The following is an 18,557-nucleotide window of genomic DNA, read 5'->3' on the forward strand; positions in this document are numbered from 1 at the left end:
TTATAAACACCCAACTGAGAACAGGGCTGATGGTGGAGTAGGGTGTAGGATAAAAGATTGCTGTAGTGACTGAGCAATGAGAATATGTGACTTCTGTAATAAGTGTTTATTACTCACCTGTGCTGATATCTGTAGGGATCTCCTCCTCCTTACACTGCTGATCACCCCTCACATAAGTCTCTTCTTCTCCCTCTGTATCTTCTGTCATCATATCAGTCGTATACGTCTCTTCTTCTCCATCTATATCTTCTGCCTTCATATCAGTGACATACGTCTCTTCTTCTCCCTCTGTATCTTCTATCTCTATATCAGTCACATACGTCTCTTCTTCTCCCTCTATATCTTCTGCCTTTATATCAGTCACATATGTCTCTTCTTCTCTCCTTATATCTTCTGCCTTTATACAAGAAAGACATTCTACCTAAATAACCCAAAAAAAGATGATTTTGGTACATACCGATAAATCCATTTCTCTAAATCCTCTAGGGCACACTGGAGTCTTATACAGTAGGGGTGTGAAGCTTGCAACCGGAGGTGTGGCACAATATAAAATTAGCATTGTCTGCACAGCCGGCTCCTCCTCCTTGACATCCCTCTTCCCTCAGTTTGAAAAATTTGACTGAGAGAATAGGACATGATACTATAGCACTTGGCGAGGAACCAAACCGTACAACACAGCAAACAGCATCCAAGAAACTCTTAACAGAAAAACCAATGCTGTTTGCACGAACTGTTTGAACAAGAACTTTGAACACAGCAGGTTGACAGCACCGAGGCGGGCGTCCAGTGTCCCCTAGAGGATTCAGAGAAATGGATTTATCGGTAAGTACGAAAATCCTCTTTTCTCTTTCATCCACTAGGGGACACTGGAGTCTTATACAGTAGGGGACGTCCCAAAGTTATCCCCAAGGGAGGGAGTGCTGTCGATGGCCTGCAAAACTAAACGTTCGAACTTTTCGAACGTTCGAATCTCCGGACGCCATGGTATTAAACCTGTAAAAGTTTGCGAATGTGTGGGCTGAAGACCACGTTGTCGCTCTGCAAAATTGAGTAGTGGAAGCACCTCGAATAGCCGCCCATGAGGCACCCACTGATCTGGTATTATGAGCACCAGTCTGAACCGGAAACTGCTTACCACAGGAAATATTAGCTTGCCGATTGGCAAAGCTATTCCATCTAAACAAAGACTGCCTAGATGCTGGCCAAACCATTCTTTGGACCAAACCAATGGTCCGACCTTCTAAAGGACGACGTAACTTGTACGTATATTCGTAAGCTCGGACAACATCCAAAGACACGTCCCCATCTGCGAATCCCTGAAAGGATGGGACTACAATCAGTTGGTTTACCTGAAACCCCAAACGACCTTAGGAAGGAAATCCGCTCATATACGGAGTTTGGCCTTATCCTTCTGGAAAATTAACAAAGGACTCTAACCTGATAGGGCTCCTTACGCCGAAACCCTTCCGGTCGAAGCTAAGGCAAGTAATAACGTGATCTTCCAAGAGAGATATTGCAGTTCTGTTCTTTCCAACGGCTCAAAAGATGGTAATCTCAAAAATTCCAACTGCAAATCTAAGTCCCACTGCGCAGTGGGAGGACGGAAAGGAGGTTGTATCCTCAGAACCCTCTGTAAAAAGGTTTGAACCTCTTGTAAGGACGCTATCTGCTGTTGAAATAGGATGGAGAGAACCGAAACTTGAACCTTCAAGGAACCAAATCTTAGTCCTTCATCTAGACCAGCTGGAGTGAAAAGTAGAAGTCTGGGTAAGTGGACGTTCGTCGAATTCTACCCATGTTCCTAACACCAGTCCATGTACTTCTTCTAATGTCTGCAGTCGTACATGGGTGTCACCGGCTTTCGAGCAGCGATCATCTTTAGGAATAGCCATTCTTGGTATCCCTCTCACTCTTAAGATCCGGGTCTCAACAGCCACGCCATTAAACGTAGCCTGTTCAGGTCTGAGTGGAGGAACGGCCCCTGACATAGCCGGTCCTCCCTTCGAGGTAACTGCCAAAGGTCCTCCGCTAGTATCCCCCGTAAGTCCGAGTACCAACCTCTATGGGGCCAACTTGGTGCTATGAGAATTGCCCATACTCGCTCTCGTATTACCCCTTTTTGGAGAATTCGGGGTATGAGTGGGAAAGGTGGAAAAATGTAAACCCTTCTGTAACACCAAGGAAGTGTCAGCGTGTCCACTTCCTCTGCTGCTGGATCTCTTGTCCTGGACACATACCTGGGCAGCTAATGATTTTGTCGAGATGCCATCAGGTCCACCTGAGGTAGACACCATCTACTCACCATCATGTCGAAGATCTGTGTAAGCACCGCTCGCCTGGATGCAGTCCTGGCGACTGTGATAATCTGCTTTCCGGTTCACTGTTGACCACTGACTATATCTTCGGCTAAGAGAAGCGAATTGTAAACTGCTTCTCAGTTCGAGAATTGTTATGGGTAACCCGCTCTCCAGTAAAGTCCATTTGCCCTGAAAGTGATGGTTCTCTAGGACAGCTTCCCCAACCTCTGAGACTGGCATTTGTTATGAGAATCCTACAATCCTAAATTCCAAATTCTTGCCTGCTGCAAGGTTTTAGTGGAACGACCACCCAATTAAGGAGATCCGTATCTCTTGTGGAAATCGGATCTTTCGATGCAGGAGCTAGTGTTACCCTGGTCCCTGAGCAGTAACGTTCATTGGGAATGGTCGTAAGTGAAGTCAGCTGTACTGGAGAACCTCGAAAGACGTCACCATCATGCCGAGAAGTTGCACAGAGAGGTGCAGGGAGACCGTCTGTGTCCTCAGTACCTGAGTCACTAGCCTCTGTAGGTCCTGGATCTTATTCTCTGGTAAGAAAGCCCTCAATCTTACTGTGTCCATGATGAAATATAGAAATGGAATCCGTTGCATTGGTCTGAGGTTAGGTTTCTGGAAATTGACCATCCACCCATGTTGAATGAGAAGTTGATAAGATGTCTGAGCATCCTTGATGAGCCGTTCTTGAGAGGAGGCTTTGACTTTGATCAGGAGATCGTCTCAATCCTGCCACCATTACTGCCATGATCCTCGTAAAAGAGTCCTGGGGCTGATGATAGACCGAATGGTAGGACCCTTCATTTGGAAAGGATCCTGCACCAGTGCAAATCTTAAGTAAGCTTGGTGGGCGGTCCAAATCGGGATATGCAGGAATGCATCCCTTATGTCTATGGATACCATTAACTCTCCTAGTTCCAAACCTGCAATAACTGACTGTTATTTTATGAGCGTCCTTTGAAGCCTGGCACAGATAAGCAGATAATTCTCCAATATGCTCTGCTACTGAGAAACCTCCTCCATGCTACCTATTCACGCCCAGTCCATGTGACAATGTGCTGGTACAAAAATTGCTTTTGATGCAGTGTGCGACCTGACATATCCTTTAAGGTGGTCACGCTAGGCCTAGGTGACATTGCCTTGTTTGAAAATGCCCAGTAGGCCATTTAACCATTACACTTTTTGATACAGGATTCTTAAATTCAAACCTCCTTGGCACTTGAAAGCGTTTATCAGGCTGCTTCCAAGCATTCGCCATCTGAGTCTGGAGAGTTCTAGGAATAGGGAGCACTACTGGCAACGATTGTGGGATACGAATCAATCGAAAACTCTCTGTATCCTTAACTTCTTACTCCCTGAAGTTTAGGGTCTCTATAACCGCTTCTATAAGGGAATCTAAAGTCCTGATCTAAGGCAGACTTAAGTATCTTGCCACTTTATCTATAATAAGACCCTCTTCCTCCTTCGTGTAAGATGAGGATGGTTCTCTTAATCGACTTGTTCGCATTGCTTTATGCTTGCGCAGGAGGGATTAATTTAAATCAGAAATTCCTCAATAGTCCTTGAGAATCCCTCAGTCCTTTCCGACTGCTGTTTGCGGGATTCTGACATTTCCTCTGAAATACCTGTTAGGGCTTGCTCCCATGACCTTGGCGGAGCCTTCCTCCCGTGCTGGACGCCCTTAACTAGACAGGCAACGCATACCCAGGAGCCGCTCACCCTTGCTCATCTTACTACATTTTGTGGAAACATAGTAAGTCTTAGTGTTGGTGGTAAGTGCTTTTGACATTTGAAGCCGTACCCCATAGAGCGCTCCTCAGTGCTTCCCCCCTTTATAATAGGAACAGAAAGACGGTAACGGGTGCTGGGAGTAAAGGTACACTGGATCCCCCTAGCTGGATCTTTCTAAACACTACACACAAAACAAAAAATAACAATTTATAATAATAATATCACCAGCCTCGTTGCAACCCTCACACACCCAACTGTATTTCAGTTCTGAGGTCGGGGTTGTGATCCAGTCGTTCCCATCATTTCATCGGGATCTTTTGTTTAGAAGTCCCTTGAAAATCTAAAGCATAAAAATGCCTGTCAGAATCCATTGAAAATCCATTGCAGCAGAGTCCTAAATACAAATGTCCAGTAGAGGGAGCAGTTGCTCTATTATAATAACCCGTCCCTCTGCTCTGACCGGCCAGGAAGCCCGTCTATTCTAAAGGTAATAACGCCTGAGAGAGTCCTAAATACAAATGTCCAGTAGAGGGAGCAGTTGCTCTATTATAATAACCCGTCCCTCTGCTCTGACCGGCCAGGAAGCCCCTCTATTCTAAAGGTAATAACGCCTGAGAGAGTCCTAAATACAAATGTCCAGTAGAGGGAGCAGTTGCTCTATTATAATAACCCGTCCCTCTGCTCTGACCGCCCAGGGAGCCCGTCTATTCTAAAGGTAATAACGCCTGAGAGAGTCCTTTTGGCGCCTCTATTCGGCCGCCATTTATTTAATAAATATATATTACCAAGGCTCTCTGGGTCCTTCCTAGGGTCACTCTACCTCCTTAACGGCTGCCCCAGGCCGGACTTACTAGCAAGAGGATCAGTTTCTATTAATTTCCCCCTTTGTCGTCACACTCAGCCCTCCGCTGGCGGCGGGAAGGGACGAGAGATCATCTGAGCGGGCGGTGGACGCACTTCCCAAGCGCCCGTAGTGTGTGTGATGCTGCTACTGACAGGAGCGCTGTGTCTCCCTCCGCTGGCGGCGGGAAGGGACGAGAGATCATCTAACCGGGCGGTGGACGCACTTCCCAAGCGCCCGTAGTGTGTGTGATGCTGCTACTGACAGGCGCGCTGTGTCTCCCTCCGCTGGCGGTGGGAGAGAGCTAGAGACCATTTCAGCGTGTGGCGGGAGGTCAGTGCGCGTCCCCGCTGTATGTGAGGATACCGCCGCTGACAGCCGCGATGCGTCTCCCTCCGATGTAGAGGGGGGGTGGGCGGGGGGGGAGCTGACATGCAGCGGGAGTAGAAGCCGGCCAGGGAGTGTTTGAGCATTCGCTGTGTGTATAAAAGAAGTCGGGCGGCGTGGGAGCTGCGCTGCTAGTCTGCCAGGACATAAGTTACAGGAAGCCTGGAGGCAGCAGCGTGCACACTGGCCAGATAATAATAATAATAATTTTTTAAACCTTAAGTTGTGGGAATTGGAAGGAGTCTGCTAATAGCCTCTGCCTTTCTATCTAAGGCCCATATTAACCACCAGTACTCACTGCCCATGGAAATGCTGACTCTGTGCTCCGGATTTTCCATAGAGAGATGCAGATCCCTTTATATGGGATCACTGTCTCTATAATTCAAAGGCTTTTGTCCCCCTTTTCATTAGGTTGACGCAGCCTGAGTTTTCTGTAATGTTACCTCCTAGGCACAATTTTTCAAACTGAGGGAGGAGGGATGTGAAGGGGGAGGAGCCGTCTGTGCAGACAATGCTAATTTTAGATTGTGCCACACCTCCGGTTGCAAGCTTTAGACCCCTACTGTATAAGACTCCAGTGTCCCCTAGTGGATGAAAGAGAAATACAATTTAAATTGAGGTGAAACAGTATAATATCATTGTATAAGACACATACAGCTTCTCTACACATTAGATCCAAGGATATTAAAAGAACTTAAAGAGGTGCTGGTAGCACCATTGACAGAATTATTCAACCAGTCATTAGCTACAGGAGAAATTCCAGGGGACTGGAAAAGAGCAAACGTAGTCCCACTGCACAAAAGTGGAAGAGGCAAACAACTACAGACCAGTGAGTCTTACATCAGTAGTAGGGAAATTGATGGAAACACTCTTAAAAGAAAGAGTTGTAGATTATCTCAAATCCGGCAATTTACTGGATCCCAAACAGCATGGATTCACTGGGGGAAGATCATGTCAAACAAATCTTATTCACTTTTTTGATTGTGTGACTAAAGTGATGGATAAAGGTGGAGCCATGGATATACCTTATCTAGACTTTAGTAAGGCTTTTGACACAGTCCACATCGCAGACTGCTAAATAAACTTGAAAGTTTGGGATTGGATATTAGGATTATTGAATGGATAAGATCTTGGTTACATGATAGAAAACAGAGAGTTGTGGTAAATGGAGTGCATTCACAGGAGGGAAATGTTACCAGTGGAGTACCCCAGGGATCTGTACTTGGACCAGTGCTTTTTAATATCTTTATTGGCGACATTGCAAATGGCATTAAAGGGAAAGTATGCCTTTTTGCAGATGACACAAAGGTATGCAACAGGGTAGACACACCAGGTGGGGCAAAACAAATGATTGAGGATCTAGGTAGACTAGAGGAATGGTCAAGAGTCTGGCAATTACAGTTTAATGCCAAAAAATGCAAAATCATGCACTTGGGTCTCAAAAATCCTAAAGCTAAATATAGTATTAATGGCACTATACTGGAAACTACTGAGGAGGAAAGGGATCTAGGAGTCACTATTTCAGGTGATATAAAGGCAGGTAAGCAATGTAACAAAGCAATGAGAAAGGCTAGTCAGATGCTTGGCTGCATTGGGAGAGGAATCAGTAACAGAAAGAAAGAAGTAATAATGCCACTGTATAGGTCATTGGTACGGCCTCATCTAGAATACTGTATTCAGTTCTGGAGGCCATATCTTCAAAAGGATATTAATACATTAGAAACTGTACAAAGGAGGGCAACTAAAATGGTGCATGGCCTACATCACAAAACATACCCAGAAAGACTAAGAAATCTCAATATGTATAGTTTGGAGCAGAGAAGGGAAAGGGGGGACATGATAGAAACTTTCAAATATATAAAGGCTTTTAACAAAGTCCAGGAGGGAAACATTCTCCAAATGAAGAGAAGCAATAGGACACGAGGACATGCACTGAGACTGGAGGGGGCGGGAGGTTCAGGGGAAATTTGCGGAAAAATTATTTCACAGAAAGGGTAGTGGACAAGTGGAATAGCCTCTCATCAGAGGTGGTAGAGGCTAAGACAGTAGAGCAATTTAAACATGCATGGGATGGACATAAGGATATCCTTACAAAGAAATAAGGATCAAATAAGGTTAGTGATAAAAAAAATAAAAAAATAAGGGGCAGACTAGATGGGCCAAGTGGTTCTTATCTGTCGACAAATTCTATGTTTCTATGTTTCTATAGTGACAGTCACTTTGGTATATTTGGGAGACCCTAAATCCCACCTACCTGATCCTCCTGTGGGGTTCTGTGATTCTCCTCTGTACAATACTGGGAATACAGAGGACGGGGACGTCTCACTGGGGTATATCTGTTACTGGGTCCATCTGTAGGAGACACACAGTGACTGAGTACAGTGTATATATGTGATTATCAGGTGATGTGTGTATATAGGGGCCCCCATACCTGCTCTCCCCTGTACAATACATGACAGTCTCCTCTTACCCAGTGATGTGAGGGGCCGGTGATTCTCCATCATCACGTCCTTGTACAGACCCCTGTGTTCCTCTATATACTCCTCCTCCTGCATGGAGACATAGACAGTGACATCCTGACATATTATAGGAACCAGACACACACAGTGATACAGTAATCACCCAGACACATCCCCCGGTGTTACTGTATAATGCCCCATTCCCAGCAGTCACCTCTCCAGTCATCACCCAGACACGTCCCCTGGTGTTACTGTATAATGCCCCATTCCCAGCAGTCACCTCTCCAGTCATCACCCAGACACATTCCCCGGTGTTACTGTATAATGTCCCCTTCCCAGCAGTCACCTCTCCAGTCATCACCCAGACACATCCCCCGGTGTTACTGTATAATGTTACATTCCCAGCAGTCACCTCTCCAGTCATCACCCAGACACGTCCCCTGGTGTTACTGTATAATGTCCCATTCCAAGCAGTAACCTCTCCAGGCATCACCCAGACACATCCCCTGGTGTTACTGTATAATGTCCCATTCCCAGCAGTCACCTCTCCAGTCATCACCCAGACACATCCCCCGGTTTTACTGTATAATGCCCCATTCCCGGCAGTCACCTCTCCAGTCATCACCCAGACACATTACCCGGTGTTACTGTATAATGCTCCATTCCCGGCAGTCACATCTCCAGTCATCACCCAGACAAGTCCCCTGGTGTTACTGTATAATGTCCCATTCCCAGCAGTCACCTCTCCAGTCATCACCCAGACACATCCCCCGGTGTTACTGTATAATGTCCCCTTCCCAGCAGTCACCTCTCCAGTCATCACCCAGACACATCCCCCGTTGTTACTGTATAATGCCCCATTCCCAGCAGTCACCTCTCCAGTCAGCAGTTGAATGATCTTGTTGGTGAGTTCCAGGATCTTCTTGTCATTGTGTCTCTCATGTGTCAGTGAGTGAGGTGGAGGCACCGTGATTGGGCTCTGGGTTCTACTCAGTCCTCCTGATACACGGGGATGGCTGCTGGGTGTCTCACACCCATTGGATGTCTTCTTCACTATTGTGTAATCCTGTGTAATGGTGGAGACATCAAATATCAATATATACACTCCCAGATCCCATCACCTCCCCAGTCATGTCCCTGTATTATTACTATAGATATAAGTGACGTCACTATGAAGCTGCAAGATCCCTTAACCTCCTCAGTCGTGTCCCTGTATTATTACTATAGATATAAGTGATGTCACTGTCAGGCTCCAAGACCCCCTCACCTCCCCAGTCATGTCCCTGAATTATTACTAAAGATATAAGTGATGTCACTGTGACACTCCAAGATTCACTCACTTCCCCAGTCATGTCCCTGTTTTATTACTATAGACAAAAGTGACATCACTGTGACGCTCCCAAACCCCTCACCTACGCAGTTATGTCCCTGTATTAATACTATAGATATATGTGACGTCAAAGTGATGCTCCCAGATCCCTTCACCTCCCCAGTCATGTCCTTGTATGATTACTATAGATATAAGTGATGTCACTGTGACACTCCCAGATCACCTCACCTCCCCTGTCATGTCCATGTGTTATTACTATAGATATGTGACATCACTGCGTCACTACCAGATCCCCTTCCCTCCCCAGTCATGTCCCTGTATTTACTATAGATATGTGATGCTACTGTGACGATCCCAGATCCCCTCACCTGCCCAGTCACATCACTGTACTATTACTATAGATATAAGTGATGTCATTGTGATGCTCCCAGATCCCCTCACCTACCAAGTCATGTCCCTGAATTATTGCTAAAGATATAAGTGATGTCTCTGTGACACTCCCAGATTCACTCACTTCCCCAGTCATGTCCCTGTTTTATTACTATAGACAAAAGTGACATCACTGTGACGCTCCCAAACCCCTCACCTCCGCAGTTATGTCCCTGTATTAATACTATAGATATATGTGACGTCAAAGTGATGCTCCCAGATCCCTTCACCTCCCTAGTCATGTCCTTGTATTATTACTATAGATATAAGTGATGTCACTGTGACACTCCCAGATCACCTCACCTCCCCTGTCACGTCCATGTGTTATTACTATAGATATGTGACATCACTGCGTCGCTACCAGATCCCCTTCCCTCCCCAGTCATGTCCCTGTATTTACTATAGATATGTGATGCTACTGTGACGATCCCAGATCCCCTCACCTGCCCAGTCACATCACTGTACTATTACTATAGATATAAGTGATGTCATTGTGATGCTCCCAGATCCCCTCACCTACCAAGTCATGTCCCTGAATTATTGCTAAAGATATAAGTGATGTCACTGTGACACTCCCAGATTCACTCACTTCCCCAGTCATGTCCCTGTTTTATTACTATAGACAAAAGTGACATCACTGTGACGCTCCCAAACCCCTCACCTCCGCAGTTATGTCCCTGTATTAATACTATAGATATATGTGACGTCAAAGTGATGCTCCCAGATCCCTTCACCTCCCTAGTCATGTCCTTGTATTATTACTATAGATATAAGTGATGTCACTGTGACACTCCCAGATCACCTCACCTCCCCTGTCACGTCCATGTGTTATTACTATAGATATGTGACATCACTGCGTCGCTACCAGATCCCCTTCCCTCCCCAGTCATGTCCCTGTATTTACTATAGATATGTGATGCCACTGTGACGATCCCAGATCACCTCACCTCCCCAGTCATGCCCCTGTGTTATTGCTATAGATATGTGACATCACTGCGCCGCTCCCAGATCCCCCCACCTCCGTAGTCAAGTCCCTGTATTTACTATAGATATAAGTTACTTAACAGTAACACTTTAAAATCCTCTCACCTCCCCAGTCATGTCCCTGTATTATTACTATAGATGAGTGACGTCACTATGAATCTCCAAGATCCCATCACCTCCCAAGTCAAGTCCCTGTATTATTACTATAGATATACGTGATGTCACTGTAATGCTCCCAGATCCCCTCACCTCCCCAGTGACATCCCTGTATTATTACTATAGATATGTGACCTCACTGTGATGCTCTGATTCCCTAACATCCCCAGTCATATTCCTGTATTATGACTATAGATATTAGAGATGTCACAGTGACGCACCCAGATCCCCTCACCTCCCCAGTCATGTCCCTGTATTATTACTATAGATATAAGGTCACAGTGATGCTTCCAGATCCTATCACCTCCCCAGTCATGTCCCTGTATTATTACTATAGATATAAGTGATGTCACTGTGACACTCCTAGATCCCCTCACCTCCCCAGTCATGTTCCTGTATCATTACTATAGATATAAGGTCACAGTGATGCTCCCAGATCCCCTCACCTCCCCAGTCATGTCCCTCTATTATTACTATAGATATAAGGCCACAGTGATGCTCCCTGATCCCCTCACCTTCCCAGTCATGTCCCTGTATTATCACTATAGATATAAGGTCACTGTGACGCTCCCAGATCCGCTCACCTCCCCAGTTATGTTCCTGTATCATTACTAAAGATATAAGGTCCCTGTGACACTCCCAGTTCCCCTTACCTCTCCAATCATGTCCCTGTATTATTACTATAGATATAAGTGATGTCACAGTGATGCTCCCAGATCCCCTCACCTCCCCAGTCATGTCCCTGTATTATTACTATAGATATAAAGTCACAGTGATGCTCCCAGATCCCCTCACCTCCCCAGTCATGTCCCTGTATTATTACTATAGATATAAGGTCACTTTGATGCTCTCAGATCCACTCAACTCCCCAGTCATATCCCTGTATTATTACTATAGATATAAGGTCACTGTGACGCTCCCAGATCCACTCACCTCCCCAGTCATGTCCCTGTATTATTACTATAGATATAAGGTCACTGAGACGCTCCCAGATCCACTCACCTCCCCAGTCAGTAGGTAGATGATCTCCAGGGTGATATTTATTATCTTTTCAGTCCTGTGACTCCTGTCCTTGTCCATCCTTTGTGAATCAGAGAGAATACAGAACGTGTGATGTGTAATAAAGACTCCTTTCCCCACAGCTGGAGTTCCTTGGAATAAATATAATACATAAAACATATTGCACATGTAACATAGTAAATATAAAATAGAGTGGTCATTAAGTCTCCTATTTGCTCACAGCCACAGAGTCCTGGTCAGTGTCTCCAAGGTTCCGGTGACCCAGCCCCATAAGGCTGTACTGCATAGTGGGACTGATCTAGAATGTAGCGCTATTGTGGGTGGAGTCACAATGAGCTGATGTTCGGTACACCGCTCATGTGCAGGACCCGTACGGAGCATGTGCTCTATGTGTCCTGAGTTGTCAGACGAGTATGGCTGCAGCCATGAAGTGGTGTAAGGGTGAGAATTGGTTGTGAAGGGACAGGGTCTCCTGAGGGAAATTTCATGGCCTCATTCATGGAGCTGCGGCGTACAGTCTCCGTGACCTCAGGATTCACAGATCCAGCTGATGGTGTAGCAAAGGTGGCAGAAGACAGGCAAGGAGGTGGCAGAAGACAGGGAGGGGGTGGCAGGAGACAGGGGAAAGGCGGCAGGAGACCGGCCAGGGGGAGCAGGAGACAGGGAAAAGGCAACAGGCAGGGAAAAGGCGGCAGGAGAAAGGCAGGTGGGCTGCAGGGTGGAGGTGGCAGGAGACAGGCAGGGGAAAGGCGGCAGGAGACAGACGGGGTAAAGGCAACAGGAGACAGGCAGGGGAAAGGCGGCAGGAGACAGGCAGGGGAAAGGCGGCAGGAGACATTATTTGTTCTCAGGAGATTGAATAATTTCTTAATCATTTGTAATAAAAGTTATATTTTACTCTTTGAGAATATCTCATTATTTCTTCACAAGAGTGCGCCCACAAAGAAGTCTACTTTCTTTCTCTTGTCACTGTGACACTCCCAGGTCCCCCTCACCTCCCCAGTCATGTCCCTGTATTATTACTATAGATATAAGGTCACAGTGATGCTCCCAGATCCCCTCACCTCCCCAGTCATGTCCCTGTATTATTACTATAGATATAAGTGACATCACTGTGACACTCCCAGATCCCCTCACCTCCCCAGTCATGTCCCTGTATTATTAATATAGATATAAGTGATGTCAAAGTGACACTCCCAGATCCCTTTACCTCCCCAGTCATGTACCTTTATTACTATAGATCTAAATGATGTCACTGTGACACTCCCAGGTGTGTGATATACATTTGCTTCATACTGCTTCAATTATCATCTGTTACACATGCCAGGGATATTATGGTCTCTGCTTTAATATATCCGAGAATTTGAGCAATATTTTCAATCCCCACAATTTCATATAATAAAATTAATAATAATAATAATAATAATAATAACAACGACACTAAAGGCTGCACCCCAGCATAAACATAATAACATGTCTTTATTAACAGGACACCACAGGTTGCTCCTCCAGTATAATAATAATAAAAGGACACCACAGGCTACTCCCCCTGTATAATAATAACAGGACACCACAAGCTGCTCCTCCTGTATAATAATAATAATTACAGGACACCACAAGCTGCTCCCTCTGTATAATAATAATAATAGTAGTAATAATAATAATAATAATAACAGGACACCACACACTGCTACTCCTGTATTGTAATAATAACAATAACAACAAGAGACAACAGGCTGCTCGCCCTGTATACAAATAATATCAGGACACCACAGGCTCCTCCACCTGTATAATAATAATAATAATAATAATAAAAATAGGACACCACAGGCTGCTCATCCTGTATAATAATAACAAGACACCACAGGCTGCTCCTGCTGTATAATAATAATAATATTAATATCAGGACACCACAGGCTGCTCCCCCTGTATAATAATAATAACAGGACACCACAGGCTGCTCCCCCTGTATAATAATAATAATAACAGGTCACTACAGGCTGCTCCCCCTGTATAGTAAGACGCCATTACCTGATCTCCACGAACACTGTGAGGCTGCACAAGTCGATGAAAACTCACTTCCTGCATGTGGAACGCACAGTCCGGAAGTAAGGTGGAACGCACAGGCAGGAAGTAGGGTATGATTGGCAACGGCTGCTACCTGGTTACTGGCCCCTCCCCTCCTCCACCCCGCCCAAAGCCCAGCACTCTGTAATGACTATTACCATACATGTCCTCAGTGGAAGAGGCCGGCGGCCATTTTCTTGTAGACCAGTCCGGCATCAGCAATAGGTTCCCTGTCCGTGCAGTGACATCAGGAGCGGCGGCCATTTTCCCCTGGTCTGAGCTCCGCCTTCCTTCTATCATTCCCACAAGGCAGCAGGAGCAGAGAGCAGCCATTGCTGTGTCTGGCAGCAGGTAATGATATTATTATTATTATTCTATAGGCTGAGCAGCTCTGGTGTCAGGTTCTGTACTACAGGGGGAGCAGCCTCTGGTGCCTTGTTATAGTGCAGCTGGAGCAGCCTCTGGTGCTGCATTATCCCTGTACAGGTGGCTGACACTCTAGTGTCCTATTACCGTAATACAGGTGGCTCAGACCCCGCCGTTACCGTAATACAGGTGGCGCAGACCCCGCTGTTACCGTAATACAGGAGGCGCAGACCCCACCGTTACCGTAATACAGGTGGAGCAGACCCCGCCGTTACCGTAATACAGGTGGTGCACACCCTGCCGTTACCGTAATACAGGTGGCGCAGACCCCACCGTTACCGTAATACAGGAGGCGCAGACCCCACCGTTACCGTAATACAGGTGGAGCAGACCCCGCCGTTACCGTAATACAGGTGGCGCAGACTCCGCCATTACCATTATACAGGTGGCGCAGACGCCGCCGTTACCGTAATACAGGAGGCGCAGACCCCGCCGTTACCGTAATACAGGTGACGCAGACCCCCCCCCCCATTACCGTAATACAGGTGACGCAGACCCCGCCGTTACCGTAATACAGGTAGCGCAGATCCCGCCGTTACCGTAATACAGGTGGCGCATGCCCCGCCGTTACCATAATACAGGTAGCGCAGACCCCGCCGTTACCATAATACAGATAGCGCAGACCCCCCCCGTTACCGTAATACAGGCGGCGCAGACCCCACCGTTACCGTAATACAGGGGGCACAGACCTCGCCGTTACCATAATACAGGTGGTGCAGACCCCACCGCTACCGTAACACAGGTGGCGCAGACCCCGCCGTTACCGTAATACAGGAGGCGCAGACCCCGGTGTTACCATAATACAGGTGGCGCAGACCCCGCCGTTACCGCTATTCTATACATATAATGGCATTATACTATACAGGGGAGCGCTATGTGTTGTCCTACTCTACAGGGGGAGCGAGCTGTGTTGCCCTTTTATACAGGGGGAGGTGCCTGTGGTGTCTTGTTACTATTATTATATAGGGTGAGCGGCATGTATTGTCTTTCTATACAGAAGGAGTGGCCTGTGTTGTCATAATATAAAGGGGTAGCATCCTGTGCTGTCATAGTATACAGGAGTAGCGGCCTGTGTTGTCATAATATACAGGGGTAGCATCGTGTGCTGTCATAGTATACAGGGGCAGTGACCTGTGTTGTCATAATATGCAGGGGGAGCTGCCTGTGTTGTCATAATATACAGGGGTAGCATCCTGTGATGTCATAGTACACAGGGGGAGCGGCCTGTGTTGACATAGTATACAGGAGGAGCGGCCTGTGTTGTCATAATATACAGGGGTAGCATCGTGTGCTGTCATAGTATACAGGGGCAGTGACCTGTGTTGTCATAATATGCAGGGGGAGCTGCCTGTGTTGTCATAATATACAGGGGTAGCATCCTGTGATGTCATAGTACACAGGGGGAGCGGCCTGTGTTGACATAGTATACAGGAGGAGCGGCCTGTGTTGTCATAATATACAGGGGTAGCATCGTGTGCTGTCATAGTATACAGGGGCAGTGACCTGTGTTGTCATAGTATACAGGGGGAACAGCCTGTGTTGTCATAGTATACAGGAGGAGTGGCCTGTGTTGACATAATATACAGGGGGAGTGGCATTTATTGTCATAATAGACAGGAGGAGTGGCCTGTGTTGTCATAATATACAGGGGTAGCATCCTGTGCTGTCATAGTATACAGGGGGAGCGGCCTGTGTTGACATAGTATACAGGGGGAACAGCCTGTGTTGTCATAGTATACAGGAGGAGCGGCCTGTGTTGACATAATATACAGGGGGAGCTGCCTGTGTTGACACAGTATACAGGGGGAAAAGCCTGTGTTTTCATAGCATGTCCAAACTGCGGCCCTCCAGCTGTTGAGAAACTACGCATCCCAGCATGCTGTTAGGGTCTCCTGCCCTGTGCTGCCACGTCGTCATGGCAACCAGGAGACAAGTGCTAGTGGAGTAACCTGAGCGCAGCTGATACTCCGGTTCGGGTCTTTTGCTGTGCAGTGGTTATAGGCTCTGTGCACGGCAGGGGATCCGGTGCTGGTTTTTGTGCTCACAGTCTGTGAGGTCTGAGTGGGGCGTGGACAGCACCTGCTATATAAGGCCTCTTTTCAGGGTAAGCAGATGCTGCTGAATCTTTGTTGGTTAGTCAGTTCATGAAAGTTAGCCAGTACTGTGTAGCTTTGTATTTGTTTGTTGCTTACTGCAAATAGGCCTGGGGATTTGGTATTACACTCTGCCAATCCAGACCTAGCAGTAAGACTGGAGTCAGTCGTTTAGCTTGCTGGGGTTCTGTTACTACTCTGTTAACTTAGCAAGTTTGCGGCTGTATTCTAAGACTTGCCTATATAATCCTGTCTCACTGTGCTAGGTGTCAGGGGTCAGTTTAGTGGCAGTAAGCTAAAACCTGTGCACTGCAAGTGAGAATCAGGATTGTGGAGACTCTCCTTGTGTCTATCATTCCATCTCTGACCAAGGAGTTTACTGCCACACCCATTGGTAACCCTTTAGGGTTTTGCTGTTGCCCTTAGCAACAGCATTTCGGGTTCTCTACGTATTAAAACACAACATCTTGCTTTTTCCATCTGAGCAGTTCTAATACAAGGGAGATACCCAGTTCCTTAACCTCTGGGCTTCTCTGTTCACTTTGTGTGTATTTTGTTACTCTATCACCTTCTGTGTACGTTATGTCATATTCCCCAGTTTGTCTGTGAGTCCATTTGTTTTGCATAACAGTTCAAACACCAGTACATTCCTGCAGACACTGGAGTGCATAACAGTTCTGACACCAGTACTTTCCTGCAGGCACTGGTGTGCATAACATATTCAGCAGCCTAATACTCCTGTTGAAATTTTGTGGGAATATGGAGCATACCCCTCAAAATACGTTGCAACAGGTGGTCGATCAGGTGCAGGTCCTGACTCGACAATTTAATTATTTGTCCATTAAAATGCACACCTCCCAGGCTGCTGGCGGAGCTCCCGCAGCAGCAGCACCTGCAGAGGTTAAGGAGCCGAAAGTAAATCTCCCGGATCTTTTTTCTGGAGATCGCTCGCAGTTCTTTTGTTTCAAGGAGAGCTGCAAGCTATACTTCCGGCTTAGGCCTCAGTCTTCTGGGTCGGAGATTCAGCGGGTGGGCATAGTGATTTCCTTGCTACAAGGAGACCCACAGGTCTGGGCATATAGGTTGCAGCCTGACTGTCCGTCGCTTAAAAGTGTTGATGCTTTTTTTACGGCACTGGGCATGTTGTATGATGACCCTGACAAGACGGCCTCAGCCGAGGCTCAGATTTCGATCCTTAAGCAAGGGCGAAGGCCAGTTGAGGTTTACTGTACGGAGTTTCGGAGGTTGGCCCATGATACCCAGTGGAATGACCCAGCCCTGAGACACCAGTACCGAAGAGGTCTTTCTAACCAGATAAAGGACCAACTGGTACAATATCCCTTGCCTGATAGCTTGGATCAGCTCATGCAGTTATCCATCCGGGTGGATAGACGGCTGAGAGAGCGTAGGCTTGAAAGGGAGACTGAGATTTCCTTCCTTCCCAAGGGAACCTCAGACTCTGAGGAATTTTCTGAGGAGCCTATGCAGATTGGGGCTACCCGCCTCTCCTCGCGTGAGAAGACGCGGAGGAGACAGCAGGGGTTGTGTTTGTACTGTGGGAATAAAGGTCATGTGGTAGTATCATGCCCAGAAAAGCCGGAAAACTTCAGGGCCTGAGGGTGATGGGAAATATCCTGTCAGGCCAGAAGTCAGAATTTCCCAAGAAGACTTTTATCATTCCGGTGACCTTGAAGATCCTCGGTCAAACTGTCAAGACCGAGGCCTTTGTGGACAGTGGGAACGACGGGGTTTTTATGGACCGCCAATTCGCCCTGAAACACTCTGTTCCCTTAGTACCCTTGGCATCGGAAATTGAGATTTGTGGGTTAAACGGGGAACCATTATCCCAAGGTAAAATTACCTCTTGCACTAGCCAGAGTTCTTTGTTTATTGGAGCCACACACTCTGAAAAATTGTCCTTTTATGTGACTGTCTGTACTTTTGCCCCATTGGTGTTGGGGTTACCCTGGTTAAGGGCCCACAATCCTCAATTTGACTGGGTCTCTGGGGAGATTCTTAGTTGGGGTACTGATTGTTTCAGGAGTTGCTTGAGCCTTCCAGTCAGGCTCTCGCAGCTAAGTTTGCCAGGATTGCCAGGGTGTTATGCAGATTTTGCGGACGTGTTCTCCAAAAAAGTTGCAGAGGTACTACTTCCCCATCGCCCCTATGACTGTGCCATTGATTTGTTGCCAAATGCTAAGCTTCCCAAGAGCAGGTTGTACTCCCTGTCACGTCCTGAGACTCAGGCTATGGCAGAGTACATTCAGGAGAACTTGGCTAAGGGATTTATCAGACCTTCACAGTCTCCAGTTGGGTCGGGGT

This window comes from Pseudophryne corroboree, assembly GCF_028390025.1.
Source record: "Pseudophryne corroboree isolate aPseCor3 chromosome 3 unlocalized genomic scaffold, aPseCor3.hap2 SUPER_3_unloc_54, whole genome shotgun sequence".
NCBI lineage: Eukaryota > Metazoa > Chordata > Amphibia > Anura > Myobatrachidae > Pseudophryne > Pseudophryne corroboree.